This window comes from Dermochelys coriacea, chromosome 11, assembly GCF_009764565.3.
Source record: "Dermochelys coriacea isolate rDerCor1 chromosome 11, rDerCor1.pri.v4, whole genome shotgun sequence".
In the NCBI taxonomy this organism is placed as follows: Eukaryota; Metazoa; Chordata; order Testudines; family Dermochelyidae; genus Dermochelys; species Dermochelys coriacea.
In genome coordinates, this window is record NC_050078.2 from 62164290 (window position 1) to 62186414 (window position 22125).

Genomic DNA, 22125 nt, shown 5'->3' on the forward strand with positions numbered 1-22125 from the left:
GCTTACAACATTTATTTCAAACAGTATGTCATAGCACAACACTAAGCCACTCAGAAATTGGAAGTTATGTATGTTTCTGGTGATTCCATTTCCCTCTGCCACTGTTCTGCCATGAACAGTTCCTGTCATAACATTATCCTCCATAATGGCAACTATAGCATCTATCTTCCCAATTTGGTGTTTGATACACTTTATCGCCTCCACTCGACTTTCCCATCATGTGGCACTCAGTGGTTTCAGTATCAGAGAGGATATTCCCAGATGTTGCTTCAAAATTTGCCATCGATGAGTTGATGCAGACAAAAATACATAAATGCTTTGAATTACATTAAAAAAATTCAGCAGCCTCACTAGAAGCTGAAGTTGCATCACCGATCCCCAAGTTCAATGAATGAGAACTGCATAGGCCAAAAAAAAAAAAAAAAAACCCTCCAGGGTTTAACTCTCAGATCTGCGTCTGCACTCCTCCTTTCTTTCCTCTCACGTTGGCACCATTATCATAGCACTTACCTCATGTCAGCTATAGCAATTCCCGTAACTTCCAGCGGTTTAAGACGCACATTTGTCATACCAGCTCCTGTAGTACCATCAATGTCAATATATTCTAGAAAATGCTCTCTGACAGTCACCATTGCAGGGACATTTTCACTAGGTTCTGTTGTTGTTACAAAACGCAGCATTAAAGTCATTTGTTCCATATGGCTGATGTCAGGTGTGCAGTCCAGAACAACAGAGTAATCTCTTGCTGACTTCAGATCTGCCACAATCTTCTGTTTGACTTTTGTTGCGAGTAACTGTTATGATCTCATTTTGATCCCCCCCCCCCCAAGGTAGTGGTGTGTGTATATTTCTTGGGGGGTGACTCTTCTTAGATGCTCTTGAAATATAGCATCAAACTCAGCCACCAGCTCCACAATTTTAAGGAAGTTTCCACTGTTTGGCACATACAGCTGATCTGAAGTGCCAAGCAGTGCTAGGTTTTGGGTAGCAAGTATTCTCACAATGGCAATGAGCCTTTTCAGAACATTTTTCCAGTAAAGAGACTCTGATGCAATCTTCTCTTGATGCTGATCATCTATGGTGGCCTTTAACCTTAGTCTCATCTCAAGCTCTTTCCACCTATGGAATGCTCTCTAGTGATTTGCTGCCTTCTCATGGCATGCCAGATTTCTACCCACACTTTTCCAGTCCTTTGTTCCTGTAGAACCCAATGTGGCTGGAACATTAGACTGGAAGAGTTTGTAACAAAAACAGCATGCAGCATTCTGGCTTTTGAGTACATAAGTCGTGGCCCCTCCACTTTGTCACCATTGGGGATTTCACACCAGTAATGTGTTGGATGGAAACTTCTATTTTTGTTGTCTTTGGGGAATGTGTTTTTCATTTGCTGTGGTCCATGCAGTACAAGGAAGTTCCTCAAGCTACTGCTCAAGTGGATCCACAATCCTGGATCATCTAGACTTAAGGAACTAAACTCAGCAGCAGCTGTTTCTTGTGCCTCCACTACATTCTTCTCTGATCTACACTTTTCTTCAGGAATGTGCATGGTTACATCCATTTGAGATGGAGATATGGATGCTGCAGTAGCTGCCAGGTCACTTGCACTCTGACTAACTCGAAGATCAAGCATCTCCTCACCACTCACATTCTCACTGGGGCCAGAAGGCTCACCGTGAGCATCTGTGTCTATGTATCTGAGGAGAGCTCCTTCCTGCTTAGCTAGAAATGCTTCCTTTGCTTTCTTCCTTTTTCTGAATGCTGCCCCAGAGGGGCATTTTTTTCTTTCACTCGTGACTGCTGTTCTGTGCCAGCAATGGTGGCTCTCAACACTCAGTTGAAGGGGACAAATAAGCAGGCTGGTAGCAGGGCCTGAGTGAGGGAAGATATCAGCGTCTTAAAGGCCTAACTGGCTCCTACTACTTCAGTTGACTCCTGTTCTCCTAGTTCAGGGAAGCAGCAGGAAACAGGAAGCTCCCTGAAAAGCTGGTGTTAATCAGTCCAGGCTCCTCGGGGTGCTAGAGAGGTACATAAGAGGCTTCTCCTCCTCTCTCTCCCTGCAGCTCCTGCTGCATTCTGTTATTCCCTCTCACCTTTTCTCCTGCCTGCCTGTTATGTCTCTTGTGCCCTCCTTCCTCCAGCACAGCACTCCACCATCTCTGTGCATCTAGAGCAGAGAGAATACGTATGCACCAGCAGCAGACACAATTTTCTACACTCTGGGTCCTAGTGGCGCCCCGCCCACAGTCTGGCACCTGAGGTGGCTGCCTCAGTTCACCTCATGGTAAGGCCAGCCCTGCTTAGCACCCACCTGCAGCCAGCTCCCCTGCCCCAGGCCCTCCTGTCCGCCACCATCAGCTGTTCCACAGCATGCAAAAGGCACTGGGAGGTAGGGTGAAGGGGAGGAGTAGGGATGGAGCGTGCTCAAAGGAGGGGGCAGAAAGAGGCAGGGCGGGGTGCAAGCTTGGGAGAAGAGATCAGGTGGAGGTGGAGCCTGAGCACCCTCAGGGGCCTGGAGGAAGCTGGCACCTGTGTATGGTAGTGAAAAAATAAAGAATACTTCAAGTTTACCTCTTGCATTTTTAAACCTATGTAGTACAATGACTAATTCTTCTAAGTCAGCTCAGATTTCCATATCTGACAGTATACTGCGCTATGTCCCTTAGATGTTACAAAAGAAAATATGGTCTAGTGGTTCATCCACAGGATTGAGAATCCAGAGGTCTGAATTCTGTTCCTGGCTCATCCACAGACACGTACTGTGATTTTAGGAAAGCCATTTAACCAATCTGAGCCCCTATATCCCATCTTCAAAATAGAAACAACATTCATTACTTCACAGAAGCAATGAACAGACTTACGCTGGTTGATGGTAAGCAGCCAGTGGTCATAGTACATGTAGGTATCAGTGACAAGGAAAGATAGGAGACGGGTCCTAATTTAGGCTGCTAAGAGATTAAAGTGGGAGTGCTCCTACATAAACAATACTTTAAGTAAATATTATTTATAAGAGTTACAAAAGGGCTCACTAAAGTAGGTGACTGGGGAACAAAATGGCAAATGAAATTCAATGTTGAGAAGTATAAAGCAACACATATTGGAAAAAATAATCCCAACTATATATACAAAATGATGGGATCTAAATTAGCTATTACCATTCAAGAAAGATCTTGGAGTTCTCTGAAATGTCTGCTCAATGTACTGCAGCACTCAAAAAAGTTAACAATGTTAGGAACCATTAGGAAAGGGATAGATAATAAGAAAATATCATAATGCCACTATATAAATCCATGGTAGTCCCCACATCTTGAACATTGTATGTAGTTCTGGTCTCCCTATCTACAAAAATATATATTAGAATTTGAAAAAGTACAGCGAAGGGCAACAAAAACAATTAGGAGAATGAAACAGTTTCCATACAAGGAGAAATTAAGAAGACTGGGACTGTTCATTTTATAAGAGAGACAACTAAGGGGGGGTGGGGAATATGATAGAGGTCTATAAAATGAATGGAGTGGAGAAGCGAATAAGGAAGTATATTTACCCCTTTAAATAACAAAAAAAAAAACCAGAGGTAACCCAATGAAATTAGTGGCAGCACATTTAAAAACTAACAAAAAGAAGTACTACTTCAACAACGCACACCGAACATATGGAACTCATTGCCAGGGGATGTTGTGAAGGCCAAAAAGTATAACTGGCTTCAAAAAAGAATTACCGTTAGATAAGTTCATGGAGAATAGGTCCATCAATGGCTGTTAGCCAAGATGGTCAGGGACAAAACTCCATGCTCTAGGTATCCCTAAACCTCTGACCACCAGAAGTGGGGACTGGAAGACATGGGATGGATCACTTGAAACTGCCCTGTTCTTTTCATTTCCTCTGAAACATCAGGCACTGACCACTCACAGGAAGGCAGGGCTAGATGGACCATTGGTCTGACCCAAAACAGCCATTCTTATAACAACTTGGTTCATCATTTGTAAGACTCTAAGATGCTCAGACAGAAAGCACTACATACGCGACAAGTAATTTAAATATTCATTGATAATGAAGTGACATGTCTACATAAATAGAATAAAGTAGTATTTCACTAAATCACTTTGGGCCAGAAAGTGAACAAGAAAAATTCATTTCAAAATATTTTCAATGCAATTAACCAAAATATAGCTTGTATAATGTAAGCTAAACCAAACTATAAATTGTATAAAATGCCACATAATGAAATGCTATTTATTGTATATTACTATACCTTCAAGAATAATTTAAGTCAGAAGACACTCCAATGTAGATGACCATTCAAAAAAGCTTGCTATTTATTACCTTTGAAAGATCCTGGCTAAATCCCCATAAGCCATACAGAAAGACTGACTCAACAGAACGCATACAACTTTTGGAAGACATACTATCTAATCTAACTGACATCAACTGGTATATGTATAAGCTAATTGATAAAACAACAGTAATGAAGATGAAGTGTATATAATCTGAGTGCTTAAAAATATATTTCTTATGGAAGAGACTTCAGAAGTGAAACCACTTGCTAACATATCTGAAAGTGCAGAGTATGAACCAGTTTGTTTTGTTTGCTCTGCATTGGACTTTCAACCTCAGTAGAAACACAAGTCCTTCCCAGAAATACGCAAAAGTACTAAGTTACCATTAACTTATATTTGTAAATATAAAATAGTGATAAGTTATTCTTAAATTCATTTTTAGTTTGCCTTTTCTGGGGTACTTTTTAGACTATGGATTGACTTGTAGTATCAGTTGCTCCTATACAATTACAATGGATTGGTACTTCTCTGCACAGCACAGGTATGTCACATTTTCTTCTTTTAGCTCCATTTCTTATAAGAGAAAAACTTAATTTTCATAAATAAGTACAGTATCACAGTAACTAGAGTTTTATCACTGCTGCATTACTAGGCTTGGCAGAATTAAATTTTTAAAAATAATTTTAATGGATAATATCAATGCTTATTTTTAACAACTGTTTTCAATTTTTATCAATTTAAATTCTCACCAGCACAGGAAATTATGGAGGGTCAGAATTATTCAACGACAGTAGACACTGAGATTCAAAAAGTGAAAGCTTTATAACAGTTAAAACACAAATTGTTAACATCAAATGACAAAATATACAAGCCTAAATATCCTTAAATCAAACTCTAGGTTCTTAAACATTTTTCTTATGTTGCCTACCTGTAAATTTTGATCAATAAAAATATTTTTTCGTTGGTTCATGCGTGAAATCAATGTTTACTGACATTTACCTATAAAAATCTAATCCTTCCAAGCCTATACATTACCAACTGTAATTTAAATAGTACAGAAAAACTCAGTAAACTCAAATACCCATATTCCACATTAATAGGTAAGTAGCAATATGGGTTCTGTGGCTCATCTAAGAATTTCACTCATTTCCCCATTCTTTCTCCCTGTCAGCAACTGGAAGGGAGTGGGAGCTTCAAAATTTTCTCCATACCTACTCCTTTCTTTACTTACTGAAAGGAAGCTTCTCATACCTTCCTTCTGGCAAAGAGTTTCCAAATTCCCAATCCTTAATCATGGAATTTTATTTTTAAATGAAAACAGGAGGACATCCCACACTACTAGTACGTCTCATTACTGGGTTTTTTTTTGTTTCCTTTCTACTGTATGCATACCATTGCTGCAACTCAAATTGAAAAGCAGCTTTTCAGTTCTATGGAGCTGCTCTCAAGGAGCCAGCAAAGCCAAGAACTAAGTCATCTGCTGGGTTGGAGCGCACACTTCAACAGAGGTGCAGGAAAAGGCGGACTCTCCTCCTCTGCTTGTAGCAGAATCCCTCCCACCACTGCTGTCCACAAAGTAGGTTTTAGTTTCTGAGAAATAATATCAGTGAAACTGGCACATGCAACTATTGCTCCTGCATTCACCTATTCTCCTAAAAAGCTTCATATTACTATTGTGTTAAGTGTCTCTCTCAAATCTTGTGTGCAGATATAATTAACTAAAGTTAAATTGCTAGAAATGCCAGAATCGAGGAAATTTTGATAAGCAAAACACAGAAGTTTTCCAAATACAATAGTTATAAATCACTCTTTTTGAATAGTCTGTAAATTTTAGTTTACCTATCAAATCAAGTCAGCCAGAATTATCTACCTATGTGAAAAATCATTGTCTTAAGCCATGCATTAATAAGGTAGGCTGTGAAGTGTTTATTCTTATTTTCTCCAAGGAAGTAATCATTGAGCTTGTTTGGGCTTTTTTAAATTTTTTAAAAACATTTTAAAACTTAATGAAGTAATTTCACCAAGGGAATTTAGTACATACATTTAGTCAAAATGTATTAGTTTGAAAGGTCCTTAAGTCATCTAATCATACCTGACAAAAGGAATGGTTGCAGATGTTCAGAAAGCCCCTGGGAGACATTTGCATTAGTTAATACATTTTATGAACATTTAGAATCTGAAAATAACTAAATTATGTTATTAAAAGGTCAAGAAACTCTTTTGGAGTTCTCAAACAGCTGTCAACGACACAGTTCAAAAGAATTTACAAAATCAATGATTAATATTTATATAATTAACTGATTACTCCAAATGCTAGAGAGTCATGATTACTTTTCCTCTCTCTCTTACTAACACAATAGTAAGAGAAAGCAAAATGGTTACGTCTATTAAACTTAAGGGAGAAACTAAAATAATACTGTTTTAACAGAGACCAAGTAGAGGGACACAATTTGGATACTAGAAAATTCAGACAAATGTGCTTTAAGTTAAGACTTCCAAAACATGTTTCAAAAAAAGGAGAGAGGAAGATATCAGAAACAAAACAAAGAGTTAAGAATATGTGTTGAACTTAGAAGCAGAGTTGAAGTAGTAACTGCAAAGAGAAAAAAAAAAGTGAATCTCTATCCCAAGGGAGCAGGAGCTTGAAATACATATAGATACAAGGACTAGATGGTAAACTTAGAAATGTTCCACTGCCATCCAATCTCCAAGAGGACAGTGCAGAAAAGGCACAAAAGCAGATGAGTACTTTAATAAGACTACATGAACAAAAATGTATGAGCAGCATGACTCTCTTGATCTTTCCAATGGGGCAGTTAAAAAAAATCCAAGTGATCTACCAAGACATCAGGTTAAGCATATGTGGTCAGTGTTGCATTAGTGACCATTACTGTTATAATAATATTTAACAGACATTATAAACTCTTGCAATAGTTATGTTTTGATAATCGTACTTTAAAGAGTAAAATTTAATGGATCAAATTCCTAATGACAAATAAGCATCCTGCAGAGTTGGCAATCTGCTTTGGAAACACGTAAAGCACACAGTGCAAATCAGGAGCCAAGTAAGAGTGAGCAGGATTTGTGACCATGTAGATAAGAAACAAGAGACTTGTTAAATGGTCTCTAGGCTGAAATTCTCTTAACCCTTAAGATTTCTTACAGCATATCACAGGTGAACACTATCCATCAAGAAATGTGACAGACAGGAATTACAGAAATCAAAATCACCTAAACAGGGATTGAAAAAGGAGATGCCTTAATTCCTGCATTCAAAATCAACACAGCCACGAGGGCCCCCCAGAGATGAGGTTAACAACATATACAATTAACTTTATTCTGCCCAACCTGTACACAATGAAAAAGTTAACACCTATGCAGGTTCAAGAAGCTTTTGAAATAATACACTAAAGGACAGAAAATGGGAAAATGACCTATTAAAGAAAACAAAGATTCAGTTTTATTCCATACTGAATGGAACACACCCCAGCATTGTATCGGGATTAGGGAGGGGGCACTGAACGCAGGAATAGGACGTGAACAAACTTCATTATCAATATACTAATGAAAAAAGAATTTCAAGACTGGAATATTAATGAAAAGATCTGTACCTTTACTTCAAAAAGACTTAAAAATGTGAAAAGGAGGTTATGCATGACACAGGTGGTTAATTTCATTCAGAGGCCAAGTCTACACTAGAAAAGCATAGCTCAGGACAAATTGGTGTTTAGTTTAATCACTGTTTTCTGAAATTAAAAAGATGCTTAAAGAAGTCTTAACTGCAGCTTTCTGAAACAGTACTGAATGGTTTGTCCTGGACTACATTATAGTTAAACTGTTTCAGAGAATCAATACTCGATCCGCGGCATACACCCATTACTAGCAAGAGGTATGATTTCTAGGATAGGCCAGATAACAGGAGATATTCATAGATACTAAGGTCAGAAGGGACCATTCTGATCATCTAGTCTGACCTCCTGCACAGCGCAGGCCACAGAATCTCACCCACCCACTCCTATGAAAAACCTCACCCACGTCTGAGCTATTGAAGTCCTTAAATCATGGTTTAAAGACTTCAAGGAGCAGAGAAGCCTCCCTCAAATCAACCATGCCCCATGCTACAGAGGAAGGCAAAAAACCTCCAGGGCCTCTCCAATCTGCCCTGGAGGAAAATTCCTTCCTGACCCCAAATATGGCAATCAGCTAAACCCTGAGCATATGGGCAAGATTCACCAGCCAGATACTACAGAAAATTCTTTCCTGGGTAACTCAGATCCCATCCATCTAATATCCCATCTCAGGGGATTTGGCCTATTTACCCTGAATATTTAAAGATCAATTACTTACCAAAATCCCATTATCTCCTCCATAAACTTATCAAGCAGAATCTTAAAACCAGATAGATCTTTTGCCCCCACTGCTTCCCTTGGAAGGCTATTCCAAATCTTCACTCCTCTGATGGTTAAAAACACACACTTCAGCTCTCAGACCCAAACTGAATACTATCTTAAATCTAGCTATAAATTTATACTTTCTGACTACACTAATACCCAGAAGTACACTACATATAACTTTATACAAAATCTGTTTTAAAAAATAAATAATAAATATTAGTTATCACTACATTTTCACCCATAAGTTTCACTGTAAGATAATTTTGATCTTAGGTTTACTTGAAAATTTCACTTACAAGGAAAGGAAACTATAACTGTAGTAAGATATGGGCAGGGAGTAAGAGGGTACTTGGGGCACTCAGTCAAAGACTGTTCCATGTCCCTAGAGATATTGTGAAAACAAGAATAGGGGACCGAAGGTAATAGTGCCACAGCCATAAAGTAGTTTTATTACCATCTAAGAAGTAGAGAACCATTAAAGTATTTATAATTTGAATACTGAAATCAAATACATTTGGACAAATATTAGACAAGTTATAGAAAATAAAATTCTAAATTTCATAAGTACTGTAGTCTCATTCAACAGTCTTCATTCTAAACCACAAAAGATTAGCAGTAGCAACAAACAGTGAACTCAGACATTAACCAGGAAGGCATAGGCTTAACATTACAAATCTGGAAGTACCGAATTTTTGCAAAACTAATGCACTTCCCATGTCGATGTCACTCTGTTCTGGAACATCATTACTGAGCTACAAAAAAAACCCAGCTCAGTTATGGAAATTATTTTTTTTTAAAAAACTGATCCTTCTAGATCACCCTCAGTTTAGCTGGATATATAACACTCCAAAGTCCACTCCCAATTTGACAAAGTCAGCCAACATGAGTCATGACACAAGCAATATCCAGGGGGGTAGAGGGAGGCTATGATCTGGAAATGAAAGTGAATACATTTTCCGAAGCTTGGAGAGTATTACCTACAAGAGACTTCTTTTTACAATTGAATTTATGCCCTTTTTTAAAAAAAACTCCTTTGTGACACTAAAATAGGACAGTGTTAGTGGTTTGTATGGATTTTTTTTAAAACCAACCTTTTACACCTTAGAAATAAAAGCAATGCCAACTCTGATCTTGTTGAAAGACCGAAAGCATGTCTCAAAAGATGTATATTATTAACTATCACACCTAAACTGAAGGGGCAGGGATACTAAATTTTCTCCAAAGTATAGTCACTGACCTTAAAGAGGTGTTAAACTTTTAATCAGTACAATAAAATCCCCTTTGTGATCTCAGTTGCTCAGCTCACAATCGTATGATGCTATTATTTTACCAAGGAGAATTTCAAAAGGGAACAGGAGATAAGGCTACCACATTTGGGTCAACTCCTACAAGCAGGCAGCTGGGCCAGAGAACTACTGAGCAGCTGCTTAGATGGGCATTACAACCACACCTGCCCTGGGAGGAACATCTGGAAGGAGCCCCTGAAGTCAGCGTACCTTCTTACATTACATAAAGTTGTTGTGCGTTTGTTTTACTGGTGCTGTCGTCCACGACACTGGTGGTTGAATCTTAGAAGATAGTGCCTCAACATGAAACAGAAAAAGATTGGGGAACCTGAAAAGTGGAAGCCAAAAATTATTTTGTCCTGAATAGTTCTTCATTGCCGGAATGAAACTAGAAGAGAGGGATCGACCGAGCATTCACACTGGGGAGCTAAACCACAGAAGTTCATAAATCTAAACCTGCCATAAAACTAGGACAGAGCAGAAAATCTACAGAATACATGTCTTGTTTCTTAAATGATGGGAACAAACAAAGCAGGTATATTGGAAGGTGGTCTCCTCTTACTTGCCAGAATAGACTAAAAAAGGTATTTCTTAGCAAAAACACACACACAATGCAAGAGACTCAGACATGTATTTGCTTCCAACATATATTATGTTAACAGTCAGAATCTAAGCAAGCCATTTTCCCAGTTATTGTCCATAAAGATGTAATATCATTATGAAAATACTTCAAGCATAAACACATTTAAGGACAATTCAGTAGAAAGTGGAAGTACAGCAGGAATAATCAAGATGCCGTACCTCCAAGTCATTGGTTCAATTTGATTCAGAATGGTAAGGTCAGAAAGTAGTTACTATTTAAAAACATTGGTGGAGAGAACAAAGACAAAAATCCACCATTACTGACACTTTTGGGGCAGTCTCAAATGCTAAAAGATTGATTATGCATGTATACTGAACTAACCTTTCACTCTAGAGTTGGCTGTTCCACGTGCGAGTTGAGTAACATTGAGAAGAAGAAAAACTTTCACTGCCAATGGTGGCACTTTGAGTACTACCAATACAGTACCTTTTAAAAATAATGCAGAGATGATGAATTGATACAGCGAAACCACAAATGATAACTTTCCATAAAGATTTGGATTCTAGAAGCAGCTCAGGAAGCAAGACACAAAGAATACTTATCCATAAGTTAGCAGTTACCCTGTGCAACACTGAGGTCTTTATTAAAAAGATTCCTTATTTCTCAATTTTTCAGACTTTTGAGTCTTAATGAGGTTCCGTCTCAGTTTTTTACTGTAACATGTCAGCTTTGCAAGTTATTACAAAACACTTAAATGTCCAGACAAAAATATCACTTACTCATCTGAAGAGATAAGAGGTGAACAAACAAGTCTTTATAGTAATGAGGTGGGTGAGGTAATATCTTTTATTGGATCAACTTTGTCTCTCTTATACCCTGGAACCTACACAACTACAACATTGCATTCAAGTCTTTATAGTAACCTTAAATATGTCAGTTTCTTACTAGAACAAAATTCAGCTGAATTATGATAGTCGGCTCCGTGGCTAATAAGCTTTTAGCTCAGATAACTATAGTATTTGGTCATGTGGAATTTTAAGGATCCGTTTCTCATGTTTCTCTTCTCCCTAGTATTCAGTTAAGTCAAAAAACCTTTGGTGGAAAGAGCTCCATTTGCCATCCCTATTTCTTAGTGACTCAACACCATAGTTGCACATTCTGATGCACATGCTTTTAGATATGCTGTTCCTGATGGAGTAGTTGTCACAAGTGGTAACTATCAGAAAAGGACAGTTCAGGAATTCTGCATTAAAAGACCTATAGTAATCTACACAGTCAGCAAGATTATAAATCATCATCTAGTAAAGTGTTAAACCTTTAAATATAGAGTCATAGCTCTATTTTTTGCCCAGTGTATTTATTATTTGAAAAGGCAAAGAAAAATGGCAAATGATGCATTAGATCTGCTTTAAATTATCAGAAATATGCTTCTGATTTAGCTGCAACACTTACTTTCTCTGAATCTTACCTACAAAATTCTCATCTAGAAATATATTTTTAAATATTCAGCCATTAAAGAATGTTATGTATTGTTCACTGTGAGATGGAAACTATGCTTTCAAAATGTCATATTGGTTTACAATATTAAGCCTTTTGAGATGTGCCTTTTTCAATGGAAAGAGCATTTAAGAGAATGTAATGGTTGCAGATTAACAACAACTTAAATCCCTTGTCAAACTAAAGACCAATTACAAATCAGGCAATGGTAGTGGAAGCTTCCCACCAGTAACCTGTAACCTTGTTATAAGTACCTAGAGGCGGAAAATGTCACGTCCGTTCAATCCTTGTTGAATTGTACCTACAATTTGACTAAGGTGTGTTCTTGACCATTAAAACAGCTTCTTTTATTCAATACTAAATTAGGCAATTATTTTTTAGTATCAATTCTATTTCATTATTCTTTTTAAAAATCACTCAACTGTTGTGTGTAGCCATATTCTATTGTATATAAATTATACACAGGTCTAGTGTCATTATGCATGTTTCAAAATCAAATTTGCTGATTTAATGGTTAAAGAGTTTTAAATGATACACAAATCCAAGAGTCTTTTCATTTCAAGCCTTGTTTTCTGGGGATTCATAATTCTGCTGTAAAAATTCCTTTGAGTAAAACATCTAAGCCCAGAAGTATTCCCCACTCCTGCCCAAAGTTTTTAAGGAAAGGGTATTAAAACATCATGAAGCAATTGTACATGTGTGTGGTTTACTGGCAATGTACATTTTACATTCCTATTCAATTAGGAAATAAATCAAATGTAGCATGCATATATTATAAACCAGTGGTTCTCAACCAGGGGTACGCATATCCCTGGGGCTACATGGAGGTCTTCCAGGGGTACATCAACTTATCTAGATATTTGCCTAGTTTTACAACAGCCTACATAAAAAGCACTAGCGAAATTAGTACAAACTGAAATGTCATACAGACAATGTCTTGTTTATACTGCTCTGTATACTATACACTGAAATGTAAATATGATATTTATATTCAAATTGATTTTTTTGTAATTATATGGTAAAAATGAGTAAGCAATTTTCAGTAATAGTGTGCTGTGGCTCTTATATTTTTATGTCTGATTTTTTAAGCAAGTAGATTTTAAGTGAGGTGAAACTTGGGGGTACACAAGACAAATCAGACTCCTGAAAGGGATACTGCAATCTGGAAAGGTTGAGAGCCACTGTTATAAACTATGTATTTAAAAATCCTCATGGGTAATATTTTTGCAGAGAGTCTAATAAAATTAAAGACAGGTATTTAGATTATAAACTCTTTGGGACAGATACAATCATTTTCTATGGCCTCAATTCTGTAAAAAATTATACAAGTGCTCAATTTTACATTCCGAGTAGTCCCATTCAAGTCAATGGGTCTACTCCCACTGCATGAAATAAGCACATGCTAAGTAAGTACAGGATCAGGGCCTATGTATGTACAGTACCTAGCACAATGGGACCCCAAGCAGGCTGAGGCCAATAGGTGCTACTGAAATATAAATAATAGTGAACAAAAATCAGATCAGAACTCCAGACTCTGAAATCTGGATCCAGACCCTCTCCATTGGATAAATAATTCAGTAAAATCAGTTTCATAATGACAAAAGCAAGGAAATTTGAAGACTAAGGCTAAAGTTATCTTCAACTTACTCCTCCGTATAAGGCTTCAATATAGAGCTCTAAATAACGGGTGATCATAAATTCCTTACTTCACATTTCTAGCTGATATGTGGAAAAGCACTTTTTTTGCTTTAAAATTCTCTCTTTTAATGTGGTCCAGGTTATCAGCAAAGTGCTCAACACATGACAAATGAAAATATCAGTTTTGAAAGTTGTCCAGTGCCCTATTTGGTCCAAATTTTGGTCTTCTACTTAATTTGATAATTCACCAGTAAATCTACTTGCTATTCTGTTTGCCTGGCTATTTTATGACTTGCACTTTCAGCTAAAATGCAAGAAGTTTATTTCTTTGTAGTGTTATTTTGTTTCTGTTTTTGTTTTGCTAATGAGAATTGAAGGAATATGATTCAAATTGTTTAATGAGTGTGATTTTCAGCATAATGTGTCTGTCTTAGCATTTGTTAGACATGATTGGCTAGTTCAAGCTTTCAACTTTGTCCCTGTTTGATAGGCTTTTTTCTTCCAGGAGCATAAAGTTGCTTTGACACTATATATTTTTTCTTAAGGGTGGGGGAGGGGGCGTTACACTTCCTGTCAGTGCTGGAATACCACCAGATAAAGATGTCCCAATAGAAGTCCTAATATAATTTTCCAGAAAGGAGAACATGTGCTGATACAGTCCTAAAATACAGTGCTTAAAAAGTTTAGAACCAATTTCCACCTTTGTTTCAAAGGTTGGGTGGGGGAGAGAGATGAAGTAACATAATGTCTTTATGGCTTAAGAAAACTGATCAGTCTATTAGCAAAAAAAACAAAAACAGAAAATAAAAAAAAGCCAAAAAACGTTACAATACCAGAAGATATTTGAAAAAACGTTTTGAATAAAAATACGATAAGTACACTTATACTGTAGCCTACATCGGTAATGGATCAATCTTGCACACAGTGGCCCAAGCTTAAACTGAAAGATATAATTCTGTACCTATGGTAGTTCAATACATATTCTCTAAAAAGCAGCCTTGCTTTTTTACAAAAACAACTTTTTTAATAAAAAAACAAAACCTCAATATACAGAGAGTTCCTAAACAATTAATCATAATGAACTACTGCCCTGGAAAATCTATTTTAAACAAACTCAAGGTTACAGGTAATGGTGTCAAGACATTATTATGCAATCTTTCAAGGAGGACAGGTTTTATATTACACATAGTGGTCTCTTTCATAAGGAAGATCTTGGTACTATGAAACTATCAAAAGGCTAAGATATGCAACAATCGGTAAGCCGTACTCCTTTCTTTGACTGGAGCATTTTGTTTCTTAGCAATATTGTCTACCATGCCACCTACTAGCAAATCTAGAAAAAACATGGGTAGCAGAACACATCATCACAAGGTGCTGCTCTGAAAACCAGGCACTTTAGGGAAATCATCTATCTGCAGGAGAGAAGCTTCATAGGCGCTTCCCAATTTCATACTGTGAAAAAGCTTCACTACCATGGACTCTGTAACAGTATTCCAGTGCGACCCAGAGATATGAAAGCCACGTGCTAACTGAAGCATAGGAAAACTATTAGCTCTATATTCATCCCACCCACCCACCATTCAAAAGAGAGACTGAAATATTACACAGGGACACTGTCAACTTGTTCTGTGTATTTTTTTTTAAACAACTAATTCAGAAACTGGAATTTTAATATAGCATATTTTAGATGGTATATCCACAGTAGGCATTATTAATTGCCTATAAAAAAATTTTATAAGTGTTTTTCTATTCCTTATGTTCAGAAGGGTCTAACAGCAGAAAGAGAACTTGGCTGTACACAAAAAAAAACCAGTGAAACTGACTAAGCACAAAGTAAAACTGTAAAGATTTCCTTCCTTCTATTTTAAACACTTTAGGTGTTACTTGTAACTATAGTAACAGGTTTCAGAGTAGCAGCCGTGTTAGTCTGTATTCGCAAAAAGAAAAGGAGGACTTGTGGCACCTTAGAGACTAACAAATTTATTTGAGCATAAGCTTTCGGGAGCTACAGCTCACTTCAACTGATGAAGTGAGCTATAGCTCACGAAAGCTTATGCTCTAATAAATGTGTTAGTCTCTAAGGTGCCACAAGTCCTCCTTTTCTTTTTGTAACTATAGTAGTTACAGAATTTTCAGCAGAACTGTTTTCTAAGTTGATATGTCCCTTTAAGAAAAGTCACTCTGGTGTACAACATAGTTTTAAGTTATGTCTACAATCACAGAGAACAGTAGTTCTCAACCCTTTCACAACAGAGCACCAACTGACTTTATAGACACTTCAGTACCCTATTTGTAGAAAATCAGTATGTGCTTCTTTTTCTGTGCATTTTATTATCCTTCTGTGTACATGTAATCAAGGTCAAAATCACTGCTGAAAACAACTAAATACAAAAATCAAACTAAAAATGCACAGGTATTTCATTAGTTGCCACATAATAAGACAATTACCCAGTAGAAATGAAATAGCTTTAAAAATGAACAGAGAAGTTATCAGTTGCCTCAAATAATTAGCCATTTTAAAATGGAAAAGAAAAAACTGAATACAGATGTGCAGTAAATGTAACTGCTATTGTAACATTCAAAATACAATTCTGTATACAGACACTCCTCTTTCTCCTCCCACTGGTGATTTTCTCTATGCACTAGAAAACTCGCCTCATCTTCATGAAAACCAATGCAGACATCAGCCTTGCCTGGGAGGTTCTTCAAGAATCATTCTGCCCCTCACCAATATGGATGGCAAAATAGCTACAAAAATACGGTTTTTTTTAAAAAGGAATTAAAAATTGTAAATAATCAGCCTTGTTTTTTCCCCTCCTACACTAAGGAAAGTGGTTTAATTTGTGTTGATTCTTTAAGTTATTGCCATATACATTCGGTTAGTCGGCGGATGGGACTATGTTGCTTTCAGCTCCACAGGGTGGGGACTCACTAAAGCTGACATTGTCTGAATGCCACAAAACAGATTCCTCTCACATCCCCGGCCCACTTTCAATCCTTTTCTTTTCTACGAAATTAATCGCATTCCTATTTGTACATTACAGCTCTTATTTTGCACCTCGAGCTCAGGAAAGCCGCTGACAGGACTCAAATGGGGGTGGGGGGGGGGGAAGGAGAGAGAAAGAGACAAACCACAGCACCTTGAAACACAGACGCACACCACCCATCAGACCCTCTCTTTCCAGAGCTTGAGCTGAGCTGATTTTTAAGGGGGAAGAGAACTGGAGCCATGAACAGGGGCGTGATGCGGTACTGCTGCTGGGGCAATCCCGACCCCTCCTCTTCTACACTGCCTTGGGTGGCAGCTTTCCTGGCGTGACCCTATAGAGCAGGGATGTGGTAAAAAAAAAAGAGGATCCAGCTCCTCCGATTCCCATCCCCGCCCCCCGCCTCAAAATACAGGGGAGAGCCCTCCTTCCTCCCCCCATCCAGCTTTATTACACACACTTTTAGGGCACCCCAAGATCCGATCTATTATTGTCTCCCTCCCCAGATCACCGCCCCCAGCTGGGATGTGCAAATCCCCCACCCCGCTCCCCCAAGGTGGGGGCGCTCCCCAGCCAGGACAATAGGGGCGAGCCCCCAGCCTCTGCCCCATAGACGGCGGCTCGGAGCCGGCCACTACTGGGGAGCCCGCTCCCCGGGCCGGGGGACACAGCCCGCGGCTCCTGCCAGTGGAGGCAGGACGCGGCGGGAAGAGAACCGGCGACCGGCTCCCGGCTCCCCTGCCCGGGCAGGCGCTGAGCACTCACCGCGGCGGCGGCGGCGGCGGCTCGAGGTCGGCTCCTCCGGCTCCTCCTCTCGCCGCCCGGCTAATGGTGGCGGCGCTTCCCGGCCCCTTTGCTCAGCGCGGAGCCGCCCCCGCCTGGCAGCCCGAGCGCGTCCCTGGCCGGAGGCTGCGGCGCGTCTTCTCCCCACGCCCCAGTGCCTGACTCAGCCCCCAGCCGCGCCGCGCCGCGCCGCGCCGGGCCGGGCTCTCCCCGGCCGCTCACTTCCGGCGCGCAGGCCCCGCCGCAGCCCGCTGGCTCGCCCGCTCCGTTCAGCCAGCCCCGCGCCGCCTTCCCCTCAGCAGCGCGCGCCGACGCTGCCGTGCGAGCGGGGGGCCGGGCCTTGGGGCCCCCTGGGCCTGAGCCCAGAGCCCAGCGTCCACATTACCGCCTCGACGGGGGCGAGCAGCTGCTGGCCCTGGGCCTCGGAGCTGGGCTAGCACGTCCACACCGCACAGGAGGGGGGGACCCTCAGGCCATTGCTTTGCCCCTCAGGCAGCCCCCGGGCGACGTGTTGAACTGCAGATGTCCCATTTTAGACACTGAGGCTTAGGCTAGTGTATACTGGAGGGCAGTAGAAATGTAGAAAACCACATGGTAGGCTAAGGGAAAGGGTGTATCCTTCAACTGTCCCTTAAAAGGAAGAAAGAAAAGGAGGACTTGTGGCACCTTAGAGACTAACAAATTTATTAGAGCATAAGCTTTCGTGAGCTACAGCTCACTTCATCGGATGCATCGGATGCATCGAATGCATCCGATGAAGTGAGCTGTAGCTCACGAAAGCTTATGCTCTAATAAATTTGTTAGTCTCTAAGGTGCCACAAGTCCTCCTTTTCTTTTTGCGAATACAGACTAACCCGGCTGCTACTCTGAAACCTTAAAAGGAAGAGTTCCTTCTTTTTCATGGGGTTTTCCCTTATTTCTAGGCAACAAAAGTGGTCACCTTACTTCTGACTCAGCTCCGCCTGGAGAGGCGTCCATGTTGCAAAATGACAGGGTGTAGGCCTGAGTCACAGCAGGATTCAAGCTCTGATCCACCCCACTCACCCTGCCTTCTAGGTCCTGAGGCCTTGTGCACTGGAATCAGACTGGTTTGTGTGTGGATGGAAGGGGAGCCTGTGTTCAAACCTGAGTTAGAGCCCAGGGTTGGCGTGCAATGTAGTCATGCCCAGCCTTCAGGGCTAACCGCTGATTGCTGCATGTCCTGGGGCTGAGTGGGGGCGGGAGGGAAATACACTAGCCTTGGTTCAGGTGCCAGCCACCGCACACCCAGGACTAGCACCCTCTTCTCTAAAGCAAAAGGCTACCTCTTCAAAATTGCCCAGGGATTTTCAGTGACCCACCCGAATCAACTTGAAAGGGACGGCACTTTCAGAAAGTGCTGAGCCTTTGAAAATCTAATCCCTCTCCGCAGTATCTCATGTTGGATCCCTTCCCTGCAAATCCTTGGTCACTTTTGAAATCTAGGCCAGAATCTTTACAGGTAAATTCCAATTATCTGAATGTTTAAGGGGATACTAATTATTCAAAGGTTTTGAGTTTCATAGCCACCCAATTCAATTTTAGTTGAATTTTGGATTCTGGAATTAACCTAAGTTTAGCTCATCTGAAACTCACATAAGCAGAGTTTGGATAACCAGGGTTTTCCCAGACTTCTGGCTGAAAACTCCAAAGGTATTTCACTAGAGGTTAAATGCAAGTCCCAATTTTGTTCCCTATGGACGCAGTTCATCCTTGACCTATTTAGTCATTTATGTAAGAACATAAGAGCCATACTGTGTCAGAACTGGTCCAGTTTGCTCAGTATTCTCTCTCCAATATTGCCCCTGAAGCTCTGGTAAGGGCAGGTGTAACAGATCAAGGCAATTACGGAGCGATCCACCACGTCTTCCATGCCCAGCTTCTGGTACTCAGAGGTTTAGGGTCACCCTGAGCATAAGGTTGTGTCCTTGGCTATCCTGGCTAATAGCCATTCATGGACCTATCCTCCATGAATGTCTCTGGTTCTTATTTTAATCCAGTTATACTTTTGGCCGTCACAACGTTCCATGGCAATGAGAAAAAGTACTTCCTCTTGTTTATATTAAACCTGCTGCGTATTCATTTCATTGGATGACCCCTGATTTTTGTAATATGGGAGAGTAAATAACATTTCTCTATTCACTTTTCCCACAACATTTATGATTTTATAGACCTCTCTCATATCCTTCCTTAGTTACTGCTTTTGTAAGCTGAACAGACCGAATCATTTTAGTATCTTCTCAGAGGGAAGCCATTCCATACACTTCTTTGTTGCTCTTCTCTGAAGCTTTTCCAATTAATCTATATCCATTTTTAGATGGAGATCTGGAGCTGGACCCATGGATTTCTAGAATAGTAGTATTATATTTTCTATCTTATATTCTATCCCTTTCCTAATAGTTTCTTACATACAGTTAGCCTTTTTGACTGCTGTTGCACACTGAGCAGAAGTTTTCAGAGAAGATGACTCCACCATCTGTTTCTTGGGTGGCAACAAGTAATTTAGATCCATCATTGTACATGTATATTTAGAATTTTTTCCAGCATGCACTATTTTGCACTTGCCATCGCTGAAGTTCATCTTTCCATTTTGTTGTCCAATCACGCAGTTTTGTGAGATTCTTCTCTAACTCCTTGCAGTCTGCTTTGGACTTAACTGCTTTGGATTTGAATAATTCTGTATCACCAACATAAAGTCAGATAAAATATTACAAATACATTTTTGCAGCATTTTGCACTGGTATAAGTGCTACCCAAAGTGCAGGGCAATGAATCAGTGAATCAGTGCCTACATGTTCCTCACTATAGTTTTCATGTAACACGTAAAATTTCACCTTACATGACCCCAGAATAACTTTAGCTATTACCTACAAAACATACTTATGAACTCTTCCAACATCTACATCACTCATTCTATACTTTTATTTAATAGCAGATGTACATATTAGTGAATTAAAGAGTCCAGAAAGATGTCTTCCAAGTCAGAGTTACAGTTCTTATTAGAATGACTAAAAGGAAATTTTACACATGTTTTTGGTAAATATAAAGGTATAATTTATGTAAATTGCCTTACTTTGTGATTTATATATTTTAACAGTATTTTTGACAATGGTTTTGGTCTAAAAGTTGGCTTATTTACAAAAGTAATCTTAACTTTCATTTAATATTTCTCATAAAAATTTTGAACAAAAAGTGTTGTGTAAATATTATTTTCCTCTAAATATTTGTGCTAAAAATAGATTTCAGCACAAAATGTTATACACAGAGCTCTTAACATAGTTACAGTAGTTTGAAAATAAATCTTAACCATTAAGTACACAATTTTCTATTGCATCAGTCTCTAAGAGTTTGTGTCGACAACTATGTGCTTTTCTGTGGCACCAGGTCCTTGGAGGAGCTCCTCTCCTGTACCTCTTCTAAGTAGGCAAATTCCTCTTTTACTGACCTTAGGAAGTCAATAATAATAGTTCTCTCCTGTGTACCAACATACAGCCAATCACCACCACGATCACTCTGTAAGGTTATACTTATATAAATACATATGAGACAAATCCTAAACTGGTGCAATTTACACCAGCTGAGGATCTGTCCATATGTTGTACTACCCTATCTTGGTCTTTAGATTGCAAACTCCCCAGGGCAGGGACTATACCTTCTTTCTGTTTGGAAGGCATCTGGCATATATTGGGCACTATTGGAAATAATAAAATACATGATGAAAACTCTACTGCTGTAAAATTTATTAGGTGGGCTTCTGGGGAAGATGCCTTCTTAGCAGAGCTCCAAAGCTCTAGTAGAGGAGAGCCTGTGCTTGTGGGAAGGCACTTTTTCCCTGTGCCAAAATTGTTCACAAATAAAAATTTGAAATACAAGAGGTTGGACATGTGTAACATTTTATACATCACGATTTGACACTGAAAATTTTATCAGTCAACCTATACATGTTATTTTCTCTATTATAACAAGTAAATAAAAACAGTTTTGAGAAATAATGGCTATTTTCTTTTTATAGAACATTAGCCTATGCACAAGATTTTGCCTAGGTCAAAAGCAACATCAAGCTGCACATCAAGCTTAAAATAAAGCCTGTATAAAAACAAAACAATTTTACATGTACATACAATTAACGCTTTATAACCAAGGCTAGGTCTAACTCACTTCTATAACTTCATGCAAAAGATACAGAAAAACATCTTGAATATCCAAATAATCTTAACAGTTTTGTTTCCAAACTGCATGAAATCCTCTGAAATACTATGAAAGGATGAAAAATATCCTGCACAAGTTTGGAACAAAGTCATGGGTACAGAAATATCATGCTGACTGGACTACAGACCTTACTGCCATTTATAAAACATCACTCTTCAACAGATTCACAGGAATTTAATATTTTGTCAACAAGAATGTGTATTATTCTTCTGTAAATGCAAACAAAAATATGCCCAGAATTTTAATCTAACCATTCAAAATGTCGCTACTTAATGCAACCTTGTTTCATATGTTGTGGGGTTGTCCCACTGTTTATAAATGTCTGGGTTCAAATTTATTTTATAGAAGTGATAGGTTTAGTAATTTTCACTCCAGCTCTGAGGTTGTTGGTTGTCAACAATGACAATGCTGTCAGTGGGCGTGAAACTGATCTTATCAACATGTTATATTGTGTCT

General features: G+C 39.2%; 1 protein-coding gene across 4 annotated transcripts in view; it reads right to left on the bottom strand.

Annotated features, from left to right (window-relative positions):
* Positions 1–17702, bottom strand: part of RAPH1 (Ras association (RalGDS/AF-6) and pleckstrin homology domains 1) — a 165321-nt gene extending 147619 nt beyond the window's left edge. The window contains exons 1-2 of one of the 4 annotated variants that reach the window (XM_043505620.1): positions 17435–17702; positions 10919–10963 (exon numbers count right to left, since the gene is read on the bottom strand). The gene's annotated coding sequence lies outside the window, so the exon portion shown is untranslated. Of the gene's footprint in view, positions 1–10918; positions 10964–17424 lie in introns of all 4 variants that reach the window. The other 3 variants (XM_043505618.1, XM_038422595.2, XM_043505623.1) reach the window with 3 other exon arrangements.
* Positions 17703–22125: the final 4423 nt, after the last annotated feature.